This window comes from Oncorhynchus masou, unplaced genomic scaffold (genome assembly GCF_036934945.1).
Source record: "Oncorhynchus masou masou isolate Uvic2021 unplaced genomic scaffold, UVic_Omas_1.1 unplaced_scaffold_674, whole genome shotgun sequence".
Lineage (NCBI taxonomy): Eukaryota > Metazoa > Chordata > Actinopteri > Salmoniformes > Salmonidae > Oncorhynchus > Oncorhynchus masou.
The window spans coordinates 51767-71050 of record NW_027013189.1 but is presented as its reverse complement, the minus strand read 5'-3'; the positions used below and the strand labels follow the sequence as shown (position 1 = coordinate 71050).

Below are 19284 nucleotides of genomic sequence, written 5' to 3'. Positions count from 1 at the left end.
TGTCTAAGCCACATACTGTACCATACCTGTCTAAACCACATACTGTACCATACCTGTCTAAACCACATACTGTATGATACTGTACCATACCTGTCTAAACCACATACTGTATGATACTGTACTCACCAGATGGAAGTGCTCTGAGTTCTCAGTTGCCCGTGGTGTTTCAGGGGGACGTTGGTCCCCTGTGTGACTCCAGAGCCATGTGTCAGGTCAGCCAGAGAGTGAAACTCAACCAGTAGTAGAGATATTTCTCTGTTGCGTCAGCTACGGCCGACTATGCTGAAGTGTACAGCTTCTGCCACAGCCAGTACCCAAGACACACACTTATCATTTCCTGCACCGCAAGCAAACCCCTCCTACATTTATTCTGAGTGTGTAAACTACATACTGTATGTACTGTGTGGGTGCAAGCGTCTCTTCAAAATTTGTAAAGATGAATTTATTTGATCAAACGGGATGGATAATTTTAACCCACATACTGTGTATTCATGTTTGTAAGGATATCAAGCACTCCAGATGATAGAGGGTCACAAATACTGGCTGAATGACAGCTGTTCTTCATGTGGACAGAGTAGAAATTAGAGTCAAAGAGGAAGAAGTATATTGACCCAATACTGTACCATACCTGGGAACCACATACTGTACCATACCTGGTCTAAACCACATACTGTATGATACTGTACCAGATGGAAGTGGCCTCGTGGTGTACTGTAGGGGCCATACCTGTCCCTATAAAGAGCCATGTGTCCAGATGAAACTGTATGTACTGATATTACCTGGGCCTACTGGTCTGATATTACCGGGGCCTCTGGTATGATATTACTGCACCAGGGGCCTCTCAGTGGTGTGGTATTACTGTGGGGGCCTCGTGGTGTGATATTACCGGGGGATAATTTTCCATGTGTCATGTTTGTAAGGTCAGGATAGGGGAACATATGGTCTGAACTACCGGGGAGCCTCGTGGTCAGGTCTGATATTACCGGGGGCCTCGTGGTGTGATATTACCGGGGCCTCGTGGTCTGATATTACCGGGGGGCCCGGGGCCCCTGGTCTGATATTACCGGGGCCCTCGGGGGCCCTCGTGGTGTGATATTACCGGGGGACCTCGGGTGCCTCGTGGTGTGATATTACCGGGGGGCCTGCGTGGTCTGATATTACGGGGGCCTCGTGGTCTGATATTACCGGGGACCTCGTGGTCTGATATTACCGGGGGCTGATATTACCGAGGGGCCCTCGTGGTCTGATATTACCGGGGGCCTCGTGGTCTGATATTACCGGGGGCCGGGTGGATATGGGGACCTGTGATATTACCGGGGGCCTCGTGGTGTGATATTACCGGGGGACCTCGTGGTGTGATATTACCGGGGGACCTCGTGGTGTGATATTACCGGGGGACCTCGTGGTGTGATATTACCGGGGACCTCGTGGTGTGATATTACCGGGGGCCTCGTGGTCTGATATTACCGGGGCCCTCGTGGTCTCTCCCGAGTCCGTACGGGAGTTATAGCGATGAGACAAGATAGTAGCTACTAACAATTGGATACCATGAAATTGGGAAGAAAAAGGGGTAAAAAAATGATATACATAGGTGTCGATTTAAAATATGTATTGTGTTTCTATATGTATTCGATACTGTGATTTGAGAGAGAGAGAGAGACAGAGAGAGAGACACAGAGAGAGAGAGAGACACAGAGAGAGAGAGAGACACAGAGAGAGAGACACAGAGAGAGAGAGAGAGAGAGAGACACAGAGAGAGAGAGACACAGAGAGAGAGAGACACAGAGAGAGAGAGAGACAGAGAGAGAGAGAGAGAGAGAGAGAGAGAGAGATGAAAACACTGTCTCCCTATTTAAAAAGATGGAGAATACGCTATGAAGGAAACCCACTGTAGTTTTGGTGCAGCTACAGCCAACTAGATATGTAACTGTATGGATCTGTTTCCTCCCATCACTACTAATGACCCTCACGACCTCTCTGGGCTGCTGTCATGTTCCTCATTCTGATCCTTCATGTGGAGTTCATAACAAATGAATCTACTTTTAATGCGAACTGTATTCATACCCTCAGGCTTTCACTATTACTAGTGGTGGTGTGTGTGTGTGTGTGTGTGTGTGTGTGTGTGTGTGTGTGTGTGTGTGTGTGTCAATTCATGGTGTGGACATATCAGATATGGCTCATCCTGTGATGCTCATCTCCATTCTGTGTGTGTGGGTGACTGTCCGTGTGGGTGACTGTGCGTGTGGGTGACTGTGCATGTCCTTGTGTGTGTGGGTGACTGTGCGTCCTTGTCCTGTGCGTGTGTGTGTGGTGACTGTGCGCGTCCTGGTGTGTGTGTGGGTGACTGTGCGTGTCCTGGTGTGTGTGGGTGACTGTGCATGTCCTTGTGTGTGTGGGTGACTGTGCGCGTCCTGTCGTGTGTGTGGGTGACTGTGCGTGTCCTGGTGTGTGTGGGTGACTGTGCGTGTCCTGGTGTGTGTGGGTGACTGTGCGCGTCCTGTGTCCTGTGTGTGTGGGGTGACTGTACGTGTGTGGTGACTGTGCATGTCCTTGTGTGTGTGGGTGACTGTGCGCGTCCTGGTGTGTGTGTGGGTGACTGTGCGTGTCCTGGTGTGTGTGGGTGACTGTGCGTGTCCTGGTGTGTGTGTGGGTGACTGTGCGTGTCCTGGTGTGTGTGTGGGTGACTGTGCGTGTCCTGGTGTGTGTGGGTGACTGTGCGTGTCCTGGTGTGTGTGGGTGACTGTGCGCGTCCTGTCGTGTGTGTGTGTGGGGTGACTGTACGTGTCCTGGTGTGTGTGACTGGTGACTGTGCGCGTCCTGTCGTGTGTGTGTGTGGGTGACTGTGCGTGTCCTGGTGTGTGTGGGTGACTGTGCGCGTCCTGTCGTGTGTGTGTGGGGTGACTGTACGTGTCCTGGTGTGTGTGTGACTGTGCGCGTCCTGGCGTGTGTGTGTGTGTCCTGGGTGACTGTACGTGTCCTGGCGTGTGTGTGTGTGTGGGTGACTGTGCGTGTCCTGCTGTGAGTGACTGTCATGGCAGGGCTCTGAGGTTAGCTGCTGGTCTATAATGATTCACTCTTACTTCCTCTAATAGAAATATACTTTACTGTAGATCTGCTCAGAGGTTTGGTGTTTGTGAACAGAACATTGTTTTAACCATCTCCTCCTCTCCTCCCCTCTCTCCTTCCCCATCCCCTGGTCTCCTCCTCACCTCCCCTCTCTCTCCTCCTCACCTCCCCTCTCCTTCCCCATCCCCTCTCCTTCCCCATCCCCTCTCTCCTCCTCACCTCCCCTCTCTCCCTTCCCCATCCCCGTCTCTCCTCCCTCACCTCTGTGCGTGTTCTCCTTTCTGTGCTCCTCCTCACCTCCCCTCTCACCTCGTCCTTGTGTGTGTGGGTGACCTGCCCCTCTCACCACCTCCCCTCTCTCCTCCTCTCCTCCCCTCTGTCCCTGCGTCCTCCTTCCCTGTGCATGTCCTCTCCTCTGTCCTGACCTCCCCGTCTCCTCCCCTCCTCTCCCCGTCCCTGGGTGACTGTCCTCCTCACCTCCCTCCTCTCCTGTGGGTCCCCGTCTGGTGTGTGTGTGGTGACCTCCCTGGTGTGTGTGTGCGACTGTCGTGTCCTGGTGTCTCCTTCCCCTCTCTCCTCCTCACCGTGTCCTTCTGTCCTTCCCCATCCCCTCTCCTCCCCCTCTCCTCTCCTCTCTCCTCACATCCCCTCCCCTCTCCCTTCTCCTCGTCCTCTGTCCCTCCTCACATCCCCTCCTGCTCTTCTCCTCCCTCACATCCCCTCTCTCCTTCTCCTCTCTTCCTCTCTCTCCTCTGCTCACATCCCATTGTCCTCCATCCCTCCTTTCCTCCCCTCTCCTTCCCCATCCCTCTCTCCTCCCTCACCTCCCCTCTCTCCTCCTCACCTCCCCCTCTCTCTCCTCCCTCACCCCTCCCCCCTCTCCTTCTCCTCCCCTCCTCCTCACATCCCCTCACTCCTTCTCCTCTCCTCTCTCCTCCTCACATCCCCTCTCTCCTTCTCCCTCTCCCTCTCCTCCTCACATCCCCTCTCTCCTTCTCCTCTCCCCCTCTCCCCTCCTCACATCCCCTCTCCTTCCTCCTTCTCCTCTCCCTCTCTCCTCCTCACATCCCCTCTCCCTTCTCCCTCTCTCTCCTCCTCACATCCCCTCTCTCCTCCTCTCCCTCTCTCCTCCTCTCCTCCTCACATCCCCTCTCTCCTTCTCCTCTCCTCTCTCCTCCTCACATCCCCTCTCCTTCTCCTCTCCCTCCTCACCTCCTCCTCCTCTCATCCCTCTCTCCTTCTCCTCTCCTCTCCTCCTCACATCCCCTCTCCTCCTCCTCCTCTCCTCTCTTCCTCACATCCCCTCTCTCCTTCTCTCCTCTCTCCCCTCTCTCCTCACCTCCCCTCTCCCTCTCCTCCTCACCTTCCCTCTCCTCTCTCTCCTCCCTCCTCCCTTCCCCCTCCTCCTCTCCTCTCCCCCATCCCCCTCTCTCCTTCTCCTCTCCTCTCCTCCTCCCCCTCCCCTCTCCCCTCTCCTCCCCTCACCTCCCCCCTCTACCCTCTCTCCCTCCTCACCTCCCCCTTCCCCCCTCTCTCCTCCTCCCTCCCTCTCTCCTTCCCTCCCTCCTCCTCCCTCCCTCCCTCCCCCTCCTCCCCCTCTCCTCCTCACCTCCCCTCTCTCCCTTCCCTCCTCTCTCCTCCTCACCTCCCCTCTCTCCTTCCCCCTCTCCTCCTCACCCCCTCTCCTTCCCCCCCCTCTCCTCCTCACCTCTCCTTCCCCCTCTCCTCCTCCCCCTCTCCCCCCTCTCCTCCTCACCTCTCCTCCAGGCTAGGCCCAGTGTTCAGCCTGTTTGTACCTTTCTACTCCTCCATCCCCAAGGTTCCAGTCACTCAACTCCTTGGTCAGATCTCCATAACTAACAAGTCCCTGGTTTACATTGTAGGCCTGCAGGTATGTAGAGTTACATAGTGTTCAGCATGGTGGGGGTTAATATGTAGAGTTACATAGTGTTCAGCATGGTGGGGGTCAATATGTAGAGTTACATAGTGTTCAGCATGGTGGGGGTTAATATGTAGAGTTACATAGTGTTCAGCATGGTGGGGGTCAATATGTAGAGTTACATAGTGTTCAGCATGGTGGGGGTCAATATGTAGAGTTACATAGTGTTCAGCATGGTGGGGGTTAATATGTAGAGTTACATAGTGTTCAGCATGGTGGGGGTCAATATGTAGAGTTACATAGTGTTCAGCATGGTGGGGGTCAATATGTAGAGTTACATAGTGTTCAGCATGGTGGGGGTTAATATGTAGAGTTACATAGTGTTCAGCATGGTGGGGGTCAGTGGTTAATATGTGGAGTTACATAGTGTTCAGCATGGTGGGGGTCAATATGTAGAGTTACAGTGTTCAGCATGGTGGGGGTTAATATGTAGAGTTACATAGTGTTCAGCATGGTGGGGGTCAGTGATTAATATGTAGAGTTACATAGTGTTCAGCATGGTGGGGGTCAATATGTAGAGTTACATAGTGTTCAGCATGGTGGGGGTTAATATGTAGAGTTACATAGTGTTCAGCATGGTGGGGGTTAATATGTAGAGTTGCATAGTGTTCAGCATGGTGGGGGTCAGTGATTAATATGTAGAGTTACATAGTGTTCAGCATGGTGGGGGTCAGTGGTTAATATGTCTCTGTGTTGTGTTTCAGCTCCTGACCTCCAGTCCGTTCATGTGGCTCGTTGCTCTCAGTGGACTGGTGAGTTCACACCACACTGACCCTGTTGCATAGCAACCAGCATGACCCAGCGCCTTTATCTCAACCTCAGTCACTTCTTCAGAAGTTGTGAATCCACGCGTCTGAACCACACAGCGCGTGTTCCCCTCAGGTCTCTGGGAAGCTGTACCACGGAAACGCTCTGAGGGTGCAGCGGCTGCTCTTCGTACCCCGATGGCTGTCCCGTGTAGGGGCCTTCGTCCTGGAGCCCCTGTTCTCCGGGCCCCCGCCCTCCAATGAACCCCCCCTGGGTATGGGGGCTACTCTGGACATCCAGAGACAGCAGAGGATGGATCTCCATGATCAACAGATGCTGCTGGCCCAGTTCCATCAGGCCAGGAGGAACCACAGACCACCACAGGTATGGACAGACACACACACAGTGCTATATACACACACACACACACAGTACTATATACACACACACACACACAGTACTACACACACACACACAGTACTACACACACTACTACACACACACACACACACAGTACGACACACACACACACACACACACACACACACACACAGTACGACACACACACACACACAGTACGACACACACACACAGTACAACACACAGTACTACACACAGTACTACACACACACACACAGTACTACACACACACACACAGACTAATGGACATTCCATTTGACATGACCCTCCTTCTGATCTGTTTTGGCCAATCAGAAGCATGCATGCCTTTGCAGAATATTTAATGCAATCCTCTCATTGGCAGAATGAATGTCCTTCACATTACTTGAGTTTACAGTCCTGCCTTTCCAACACACAGCTCCCGGCGGTCACTGTCTTCTGACCTGCAGGCAGGTGTGTGTGTAACTGACCTTTATTCTGTATAGAAACAGTGTTTATATTGGCCATTTTAGCTTTGATGACATCAGCTCTGTTTTCCCCATTTGCCTTTTTAAAATAATTGTTCATAAATAATGCTATTTATTTAATATTACGAGTACAGCAATCAGATTCTCCCCATTTTCAACCGATCCAATGCTATTTAACCCCCTAATGGCTGGTATGATGGGGGGGACAATCAGCTGTAAACTGATCCAATGCTATTTAACCCTGGTATGATGGGGGACAATCAGCTGTAAACTGATCCAATGCTATTTAACCCCTACGGCTGGTATGATGGGGGACAATCAGCTGTAAACTGATCCAATGCTATTTAACCCCCTAATGGCTGGTATGATGGGGGGACAATCAGCTGTAAACTGATCCAATGCTATTTAACCCCCTAATGGCTGGTATGATGGGGGGACAATCAGCTGTAAACTGATCCAATGCTATTTAACCCCTAATGGCTGGTATGATGGGGGACAATCAGCTGTAAACTGATCCAATGCTATTTAACCCCTACGGCTGGTATGATGGGGGGACAATCAGCTGTAAACTGATCCAATGCTATCTAACCCCTTAACGGCTGGTATGATGGGGGACAATCAGCTGTAAACTGATCCAATGCTATTTAACCCCCTAATGGCTGGTATGATGGGGGACAATCAGCTGTAAACTGATCCAATGCTATTTAACCCCTACAGCTGGTATGATGGGGGACAATCAGCTGTAAACTGATCCAATGCTATTTAACCCTGGTATGATGGGGGACAATCAGCTGTAAACTGATCCAATGCTATTTAACCCCTACGGCTGGTATGATGGGGGGACAATCAGCTGTAAACTGATCCAATGCTATTTAACCCCCTAATGGCTGGTATGATGGGGGACAATCAGCTGTAAACTGATCCAATGCTATTTAACCCCCTACGGCTGGTATGATGGGGGGAACAATCAGCTGTAAACTGATCCAATGCTATTTAACCCTGGTATGATGGGGGACAATCAGCTGTAAACTGATCCAATGCTATTTAACCCCCTAACGGCTGGTATGATGGGGGACAATCAGCTGTAAACTGATCCAATGCTATTTAACCCCCTACGGCTGGTATGATGGGGGACAATCAGCTGTAAACTGATCCAATGCTATTTAACCCCTAACGGCTGGTATGATGGGGGGACAATCAGCTGTAAACTGATCCAATGCTATTTAACCCCTTAATGGCTGGTATGACGGGGGACAATCAGCTGTAAACTGATCCAATGCTATTTAACCCTGGTATGATGGGGGGACAATCAGCTGTAAACTGATCCAATGCTATTTAACCCCCTAACGGCTGGTATGATGGGGGACAATCAGCTGTAAACTGATCCAATGCTATTTAACCCCTAACGGCTGGTATGATGGGGGACAATCAGCTGTAAACTGATCCAATGCTATTTAACCCTGTTATGATGGGGGACAATCAGCTGTAAACTGATCCAATGCTATTTAACCCCCTACGGCTGGTATGATGGGGGACAATCAGCTGTAAACTGATCCAATGCTATTTAACCCCTAACGGCTGGTATGATGGGGGACAATCAGCTGTAAACTGATCCAATGCTATTTAACCCTGTTATGATGGGGGACAATCAGCTGTAAACTGATCCAATGCTATTTAACCCCCTACGGCTGGTATGATGGGGGGACAATCAGCTGTAAACTGATCCAATGCTATCTAACCCCTAACGGCTGGTATGATGGGGGGACAATCAGCTGTAAACTGATCCAATGCTATTTAACCCCCTAACGGCTGGTATGATGGGGGGACAATCAGCTGTAAACTGATCCAATGCTATTTAACCCCCTACGGCTGGTATGATGGGGGACAATCAGCTGTAAACTGATCCAATGCTATCTAACCCCCTAACGGCTGGTATGATGGGGGGACAATCAGCTGTAAACTGATCCAATGCTATTTAACCCCTAACGGCTGGTATGATGGGGGACAATCAGCTGTAAACTGATCCAATGCTATTTAACCCCTAACGGCTGGTATGATGGGGGACAATCAGCTGTAAACTGATCCAATGCTATTTAACCCCTAACGGCTGGTATGATGGGGGGACAATCAGCTGTAAATTGATCCAATGCTATTTAACCCTGGTATGATGGGGGACAATCAGCTGTAAACTGATCCAATGCTATTTAACCCCCTAACGGCTGGTATGATGGGGGACAATCAGCTGTAAACTGATCCAATGCTATTTAACCCTGGTATGATGGGGGACAATCAGCTGTAAACTGATCCAATGCTATTTAACCCTGGTATGATGGGGGGACAATCAGCTGTAAACTGATCCAATGCTATTTAACCCCCTAACGGCTGGTATGATGGGGGACAATCAGCTGTAAACTGATCCAATGCTATCTAACCCCTAACGGCTGGTATGATGGGGGACAATCAGCTGTAAACTGATCCAATGCTATTTAACCCCTAACGGCTGGTATGATGGGGGACAATCAGCTGTAAACTGATCCAATGCTATTTAACCCCTAATGGCTGGTATGATGGGGGACAATCAGCTGTAAACTGATCCAATGCTATCTAACCCCCTAATGGCTGGTATGATGGGGGACAATCAGCTGTAAACTGATCCAATGCTATTTAACCCCCTAACGGCTGGTATGATGGGGGGACAATCAGCTGTAAATTGATCCAATGCTATGATGGGGGACAATCAGCTGTAAACTGATCCAATGCTATTTAACCCCCTAACGGCTGGTATGATGGGGGACAATCAGCTGTAAACTGATCCAATGCTATTTAACCCTGGTATGATGGGGGACAATCAGCTGTAAACTGATCCAATGCTATTTAACCCTGGTATGATGGGGGACAATCAGCTGTAAACTGATCCAATGCTATTTAACCCCTAACGGCTGGTATGATGGGGGACAATCAGCTGTAAACTGATCCAATGCTATCTAACCCCTAACGGCTGGTATGATGGGGGACAATCAGCTGTAAACTGATCCAATGCTATTTAACCCCCTAATGGCTGGTATGATGGGGGACAATCAGCTGTAAACTGATCCAATGCTATCTAACCCCTAACGGCTGGTATGATGGGGGACAATCAGCTGTAAACTGATCCAATGCTATTTAACCCCCTAACGGCTGGTATGATGGGGGGACAATCAGCTGTAAACTGATCCAATGCTATTTAACCCCCTACGGCTGGTATGATGGGGGGACAATCAGCTGTAAACTGATCCAATGCTATTTAACCCCCTACGGCTGGTATGATGGGGGGACAATCAGCTGTAAACTGATCCAATGCTATTTAACCCCCTAACGGCTGGTATGATGGGGGGACAATCAGCTGTAAACTGATCCAATGCTATTTAACCCCTAACGGCTGGTATGATGGGGGACAATCAGCTGTAAACTGATCCAATGCTATTTAACCCTGGTATGATGGGGGACAATCAGCTGTAAACTGATCCAATGCTATCTAACCCCTAACGGCTGGTATGATGGGGGGACAATCAGCTGTAAACTGATCCAATGCTATTTAACCCCCTAACGGCTGGTATGATGGGGGACAATCAGCTGTAAACTGATCCAATGCTATTTAACCCCCTAATGGCTGGTATGATGGGGGACAATCAGCTGTAAACTGATCCAATGCTATCTAACCCCTAACGGCTGGTATGATGGGGGACAATCAGCTGTAAACTGATCCAATGCTATTTAACCCCCTAACGGCTGGTATGATGGGGGACAATCAGCTGTAAACTGATCCAATGCTATTTAACCCCCTACGGCTGGTATGATGGGGGGACAATCAGCTGTAAACTGATCCAATGCTATTTAACCCCCTACGGCTGGTATGATGGGGGACAATCAGCTGTAAACTGATCCAATGCTATTTAACCCCTAACGGCTGGTATGATGGGGGACAATCAGCTGTAAACTGATCCAATGCTATTTAACCCCTAACGGCTGGTATGATGGGGGGACAATCAGCTGTAAACTGATCCAATGCTATTTAACCCCCTACGGCTGGTATGATGGGGGACAATCAGCTGTAAACTGATCCAATGCTATTTAACCCCCTAATGGCTGGTATGATGGGGGACAATCAGCTGTAAACTGATCCAATGCTATTTAACCCTGGTATGATGGGGGGACAATCAGCTGTAAACTGATCCAATGCTATTTAACCCTGGTATGATGGGGGGACAATCAGCTGTAAACTGATCCAATGCTATTTAACCCTGGTATGATGGGGGACAATCAGCTGTAAACTGATCCAATGCTATTTAACCCTGGTATGATGGGGGGACAATCAGCTGTAAACTGATCCAATGCTATTTAACCCTGTTATGATGGGGGACAATCAGCTGTAAACTGATCCAATGCTATTTAACCCCCTACGGCTGGTATGATGGGGGACAATCAGCTGTAAACTGATCCAATGCTATCTAACCCCTAACGGCTGGTATGATGGGGACAATCAGCTGTAAACTGATCCAATGCTATTTAACCCCTAACGGCTGGTATGATGGGGGGACAATCAGCTGTAAACTGATCCAATGCTATTTAACCCCTAACGGCTGGTATGATGGGGGACAATCAGCTGTAAACTGATCCAATGCTATTTAACCCTGGTATGATGGGGGACAATCAGCTGTAAACTGATCCAATGCTATTTAACCCCCTAATGGCTGGTATGATGGGGGACAATCAGCTGTAAACTGATCCAATGCTATTTAACCCTGGTATGATGGGGGACAATGAGCTGTAAACTGATCCAATGCTATTTAACCCCCTACGGCTGGTATGATGGGGGACAATCAGCTGTAAACTGATCCAATGCTATCTAACCCCTAACGGCTGGTATGATGGGGGACAATCAGCTGTAAACTGATCCAATGCTATTTAACCCCCTAACGGCTGGTATGATGGGGGACAATCAGCTGTAAACTGATCCAATGCTATTTAACCCCTAACGGCTGGTATGATGGGGGACAATCAGCTGTAAACTGATCCAATGCTATTTAACCCTGGTATGATGGGGGGACAATCAGCTGTAAACTGATCCAATGCTATTTAACCCCCTACGGCTGGTATGATGGGGGACAATCAGCTGTAAACTGATCCAATGCTATTTAACCCTGGTATGATGGGGGGACAATCAGCTGTAAACTGATCCAATGCTATTTAACCCTGGTATGATGGGGGGACAATGGGGGGACAATCAGCTGTAAACTGATCCAACGCTCTAACCACTAGGCTCCCCTGCCGCCTCTACGCTCTAACCACTAGGCTACCCTGCCGCCCCTATACATATTAGATATAGAATACAGTGTATACAGTGGGCTCCAATGACTGGCACCCCTGACTGGCAACACATTGACAATATAATTTCAGAGAGAAACTCAAAATACCAACATGTGAGAAATACTGGACTTTATTAATGTTTCCATGGAACCAACCAAAATCATCATAAATAAATTTCACCAAAATAGTACTTAGTGCCACCACCTCTGGCGAGGATAACAGCATGGAGTCTCTTCCTGTAATGTTTGACAAGGTTAAGGAACACATTTGGAGGGTTATGGACCATTCCTCTATGCAGATCCTTTATAGATCCTTCACATTCTTGGGTTTGTGCTTATCCACTGCCCTCTTCCACTCAGCTCAGGGTTTTCCATTGGATTGAGGTCCGGGGACTGAGATGGCAGAACACTGATGTTGTTGTCACAGAACCCTTTCTGTGTGGATCTTGAGGTATGTTTTGGGTCTTGGTCTTGTTGGAAAGTCCACCTACGGCCAAGTCCCTGCCTTCCTTGCAGAGGAAACCAGATTGTCAGATACTTGGTGGAATTCATTATGCCATCAATGTATATAGACTCTTTTTTTCTACTGTGTTATTGACTTGTTAATTGTTTACTCCATGTGTAACTCTGTTGTCTGTTCACACTGCTATGCTTTATCTTGGCCAGGTCGCAGTTGTAAATGAGAACTTGTTCTGAACTGGCCTACCTGGTTAAATAAAGGGGAAATAAAATTTTAAAACATTTAAAAATCGTCACCAGGGCCCCTGGACCTCTGGAATTAAAACAGACCCAAACCTCACTGACCCCCCTCCATGTTTCACCGTGCCTCTCCTTGTTGCATCTCTGTTTCACCGTGGGTACGAGGTGCCTCTCCTTGTATGCATCTCTGTTTCACCGTGAGTACGAGGTGCCTCTCCTTGTATGCATCTCTGTTTCACCGTATGCATCTGTTTCACCGTGAGTACGAGGTGCCTCTCCTTGTATGCATCTGTTTCACCGTGAGTACGAGGTGCCTCTCCTTGTATGCATCTCTGTTTCACCGTGAGTACGAGGTGCCTCTCCTTGTATGCATCTCTGTTTCGACGCCAAACATGCCAATGCTGTATCTGACCAGAACGTTCCATTTTGGCCTCATCTGACCAGAGTACCCTCTTCCAGTCATAATTTGAATGACGTTTGGCAAACAACAAGCGCTTGCGCCTGTGTCTTGGGGTCAGAAAGGGCTTTCTTCTGGCAACCCTTCCAAAGAGCCTGTGGTTGTGGAGGTGGCGTCTGATGGGGCTTTCTTCTGGCAACCCTTCCAAAGAGCCTGTGGATGTGGAGGTGGAGTCTGATGGGGCTTTCTTCTGGCAACCCTTCCAAAGAGCCTGTGGTTGTGGTTGTGGAGGTGGAGTCTGATGGGGCTTTCTCTGGCAACCCTTCCAAAGAGCCTGTGGATGTGGAGGTGGAGTCTGATGGGGCTTTCTCTGGCAACCCTTCCAAAGAGCCTGTGGTTGTGGAGGTGGCGTCTGATGGGGCTTTCTTCTGGCAACCCTTCCAAAGAGCCTGTGGTTGTGGCGTCTGACGGGGCTTTCTTCTGGCAACCCTTCCAAAGAGCCTGTGGTTGTGGAGGTGGCGTCTGATGGGGCTTTCTTCTGGCAACCCTTCCAAAGAGCCTGTGGCTGTGGTTGTGGAGGTGGAGTCTGATGGGGCTTTTTGAAACCTGGTGACCCCAAGACGCCACCAAGGCCTGCAATTATTTGACCGTTATTATTGGGGATTTGGTTGCTTCTCTCCCCATCCTCATCCATATCCCCAGTGGGGAAAATGCATTTGCATCCTCTAACCGTGAGGTTTAACTGTTCCATATCTTTAGAGGTTGTTTTATTTATATATATATATATATATAGTGCCTTGCGAAAGTATTCGCCCCCTTGAACTTTGTGACCTTTTGCCACATTTCAGGCTTCAAACATAAAGATATAAAACTGTATTTTTTTGTTAAGAATCAACAACATGTGGGACACAATCATGAAGTGGAATGACATTTATTGGATATTTCAAACTTTTTTAACAAATCAAAAACTGAAAAATTGGGCGTGCAAAATTATTCAGCCCCCTTATTAAGTTAATACTTTGTAGCTCCACCTTTTGCTGCGATGACAGCTATAAGTCGCTTGGGGTATGTCTCTATCAGTTTTGCACATCGAGAGACTGAAATTTTTTCCCATTCCTCCTTGCAAAACAGCTCGAGCTCAGTGAGGTTGGATGGAGAGCATTTGTGAACAGCAGTTTTCAGTTCTTTCCACAGATTCTCGATTGGATTCAGGTCTGGACTTTGACTTGGCCATTCTAACACTTGGATATGTTTATTTTTGAACCATTCCATTGTAGATTTTGCTTTATGTTTTGGATCATTGTCTTGTTGGAAGACAAATCTCCGTCCCAGTCTCAGGTCTTTTGCAGACTCCATCAGGTTTTCTTCTAGAATGGTCCTGTATTTGGCTCCATCCATCTTCCCATCAATTTAACCATCTTCCCTGTCCCCGCTGAAGAAAAGCAGGCCCAAACCATGATGCTGCCACCACCATGTTTGACAGTGGGGATGGTAGGGTCAGGGTGATGAGCTGGGTTGCTTTACGCCAAACATAACGTTTTGCATTGTTGCCAAAAAGTTCAATTTTGGTTTCATCTGACCAGAGCACCTTCTTCCACATGTCTAGTGTGTCTCCCAGGTGGCTTGTGGCAAACTTTAAACAACACTTTTTATGGATATCTTTAAGAAATGGCTTTCTTCTTGCCACTCTTCCATAAAGGCCAGATTTGTGCAATATACGACTGATTGTTGTCCTATGGACAGAGTCTCCCACCTCAGCTGTAGATCTCTGCAGTTCATCCAGTGATCATGGGCCTCTTGGCTGCATCTCTGATCAGTCTTCTCCTTGTATGAGCTGAAAGTTTAGAGGGACGGCCAGGTCTTGGTAGATTTGCAGTGGTCTGATACTCCTTCCATTTCAATATTATCGCTTGCACAGTGCTCCTTGGGATGTTTAAAGCTTGGGAAATCTTTTTGTATCCAAATCCAGCTTTAAACTTCTTCACAACAGTATCTCGGACCTGCCTGGTGTGTTCCTTGTTCTTCATGATGCTCTCTGCGCTTTTAACGGACCTGAGACTATCACAGTGCAGGTGCATTTATACGGCGACTTGATTACACACAGGTGGATTGTATTTATCATCATTCGTCATTTAGGTCAACATTGGATCATTCAGAGATCCTCACTGAACTTCTGGAGAGAGTTTGCTGCACTGAAAGTAAAGGGGCTGAATAATTTTGCACGCCCAATTTTTCAGTTTATGATTTGTTAAAAAGTTTGAAATATCCAATAAATGTCGTTCCACTTCATGATTGTGTCCCACTTGTTGTTGATTCTTCACAAAAAAATACAGTTTTATATCTTTATGTTTGTAGCCTGAAATGTGGCAAAAGGTCGCAAAGTTCAAGGGGGCCGAATACTTTCCAAGGCACTGTATATATATATATATATGAATATATATATACTGTTCCATATATAATATATATATATATATATATATATGAAGGTCTTCGACCAGCTGTCTCCTTTGAACTGACAGTTATTTTGTTGACAGTGGGATATTGCATGCGTGTTACCTCATGTTTATACCCTAGTGAAACAGGAAGTGGTGGAATGGCTCAATATAGTTCTTTAAGACTTAAGTACACGTAAATAAGTGGAATTTACTTCCTGGTTGAATGTTGGCAGATGTTACAATAATATTTAAGGGTGCCATTAATTGTGGAACCTTGATTTGGAGGGCATTGATTTTTATTTAAATCAAATTGATTTTGGTTGGTTCCATTGAAGCATTAATAAAGTCCAGTATTTCTCACATGTTGGTATTTTGAGTTTCTTTATAATTTTGTTTTATTTTTGTAAGTATTGGTTGTGCATTGCCAGTCAGGGGTGCCAGTAATTGTGGAGCCCACTGTACATATGAGATGAGTAAAGCAGTATATAAACATTATTAAAGTGGCCAGTGATTCCAAGTCTATGTATATAGGGCAGCAGCCTCTTAAGGAGCAGGGTTCAGTAACCGGGTGGAAGCTAGCTAGTGATGGCTATTTAACAGTGATGGCCTTGAGATAGATGTTTTTCAATTACTCTGTCCCAGCTTTGATGCACCTGTACTGACCTCGCCTTTTGGATGATAGCAGGGTGAACAGGCAGTGGCTCGGGTGGTTGTTGTCCTTTATGATCTGTAACATCAGGTGCTGTAGGTAGAGGCAGGTAGTTTGACACTGGTGATGCGTTGGGCAGACCGCATCACACTCTGGAGAGCCCTGGGGTTGCGGGCGGTGCAGTTGCCGTACTAGGTGATACAGCCCGACAGGATGCTCTCAATTGTGAATCTGTAAAAGTTTGAGGGTTTTAGGTGCCAAGACAAATTACTTCAGCATTCCAAAAGAGCATGTTGACAGGTCGCCATGCCTCTTTTAGTGTTCGATCAAAGGTACAAAATCTACTCTGACCAAAATATTATTGCAGATCACTTTGATGTGTTTAGCTTTTCTATAAAGGTTTGGAAAAACAGGGAGACCTTTTTGCCTGTCACCTTTAACCTGTATCCAAGGCTTTGTATTTGTAGCCTGTGGTTAATGATGGCTGTGGTTACTGACACAATAGCCATGTTGCCAGCTAAGTTATTTGTTGGTGCCGTTCCACAGGGATGCTGGACCATGGTGACTCCAATGCTTTCCACAGTTGTGTCAAGTTGGCTGGATGTCTTTTGGGTGGTTTCTTGATACACAAAGGAAACGGAGTGTTAGAAACCCAACAGAATTGCAGTTCTTGGCACAAACCGGTGTGCCTGGCACCTACTACCATACCCCGTTCAAAGGCACTTAAATCTTGCCCATTCACCCTCTGAAAGGCACACATAGACAATTCATGTCTCAAGGCTTTAAAATCCTTGTTTAACCTGTCTCCTCCCTCTTCATCTACGCTGATTGAAGTGGATTTAACAAGTTACATCAATAAGGGATCATAGCTTTCACCTGGTCAGTCCATGTCATGGAAAGAGCAGGTGTTCCTAATGTTTTGTATACTCAGTGTATACCAGTAAGCCTATTTGGACAAGGCTGAATATGCACATAATGGAAGTTCGAGGTAGCCTATATATGAATGATTTAATGGAAAATGCTTTGACTAAAAAGACTGCATGAAACTAGACTAGACAGAGTTTTAGTTGACTGACAATAACTGAAACTAAGAAGGACAAAATGACTAAAAGCTATTTGTCAGACTCAAACTAAATCTAAAATGGCTGCCAAAATGAACACAGTCTCTGACTTCAGTGTGTTCAAGACAACAGGAAACTCTGCTGACTGGGAAAAATCACTTTGAACGGTCATCTCAGAATTACAAGTTGGAAACTCGGGCATCATCCTAGAGCTCCAACTTCTCTGACTTGAAGATCACTGATGTTGTGATTTTTCCCAGTCTGAGATCTTTTATTTTCCCAGAGTTCCCAGTTGTCTTGAACGCACCATGATTGTCCCCCTCTGTCCTTCCCAGAATGGCCTAATGAACTGGAACAGATTTTTCCCATCGCTGAGACACAGAGGACAGAACCTTCCCCCAGAGCCACAACCACACCCTCTCCACCGCTGCAGCCACACCCCTCTCTGCTGCAGCCACACCCCTCTCCACAGCAGCTCCACCCCTCAGCTCCTCCACTGCTGGAGCCCACAGCTCCTCCACTGCTGGAGCCCACAGCTCCTCCCTTGGTCAACACTCCAGAAGCTGAAGAACAGGTGAGCACTGTGAGTGAGTGCGGACACGGAATTGCGTTTCTTTACCAGTTTCGTGTTAGCATTTCTCTGATGTTTGTGTGTTTATTTCTGTTTCCCTAGGTTGCCAGATTGATGGAGATGGGCTTCTCCAGAATAGATGCTCAGGATGCCCTCAGGGCGTCCAACAACGACATCAACGTGGCAACCAACTTTCTACTGCAGCATTTAGGGTAGGGAGGAGTTTGAAAGATGTAGAACCCGAGAGAGAAAAACAACAGAGGGAACAGAATGAAGTGTGGGTCTGATCCAGTGAGGTCCTGGGGGTTTGAGGCCAGGGGGACCGGCCTGCTCTGGAGCTCCAGAGGACTACATAACTCAACACAGACTACACAATTACTAGGAGGAAAGGAGAGAGGACAGTAATGCTGCTGCTGTCCACCGTGCTTCCTGAAGGGTGAAGAGGGCTGTCCACAGTGCTTCCTGGTAGTGGGTACTCAGCCCTGTTACAGATAGTTTGGATACTCTGTCCTGTCACCTTGCTGCTGAGGGACAGAAGATGGAGGATCAGAAGGCTGCTATTCTCAGGGCTTGTTGCATCTTGTGTCTTCTCTATATTCTAGCATTACCATGGTTCATTACGGCTTCCTCCACCTCACACACACCTTCGCCCAGAAAACATACACACACACACATTCGCCAGTCCCTAAAGGTTCTCTTTTGTGTCATTTGTCCATGGACAGTGATTACAGGAGTTTGTTTGCTTGACTTCTGCAGAATGAATCTAAAATTCCTCAGAATTAATCTAAAATCTTAAAGGGGTTTGAAATGAGGAGAATATACTAAATTATGGAAACTGTCAATCTTGTATACTCAATGAAAAACGTCTGCACATGTAATACTTAGTGGATGGCTTGTATGTTTAGCTGCTCAGTGGCTACATTCTGGTTAACTACACTATGGAATAAAATTATGGTGACAATATATTAATTATTTAAACTGTTTCACTAGTTTTTCAAAATCATTGAGGATTTAACACTTATTTATAATTTTTATTTACTTTGTTTTATGTGACTGACTGTATAAACGGAGGTGTGCTTGTTGTTTGGTTAATCTATGCTTGTGTGTGGTGTCATTATACTACAGATTACAAATGATTAACAATTTAACAAACTGCTTCCAACCACTGAAATATATGCAATGTGCTCTGCTGTGGTAACCGTGCTGCCCATACAGCGTTACAACAGTATAATGGCCTAATGATTAAACCTACCTCTCACCTTCAGATGCTTTTCTGATTTACTTCACAGCATTACTCGTATAACATTTTATTGTGCTTTGGGATGACTGCACTGACAAACATGGCGAATAATAGTTCCCGTTTTGAGAGAAATATTAGTTTTACACTGCCATCTCCAGGTCGTTGTTGGAATAGGCACTTTCTGCCAGAGCCTAAATTGTAAGGTGCCTCTGAATGTTGCTGTTTGATTCTCAGCGCAATTAGAAATTATGACAATAAACCCGTTTTCA

General features: G+C 47.4%; 1 pseudogene; it reads left to right on the top strand.

The window, feature by feature from the left end:
- The window catches only part of LOC135536877 (ubiquitin-associated domain-containing protein 2-like), a 32204-nt pseudogene extending 13165 nt beyond the window's left edge, over positions 1–19039 (top strand).
- Positions 19040–19284: the final 245 nt, after the last annotated feature.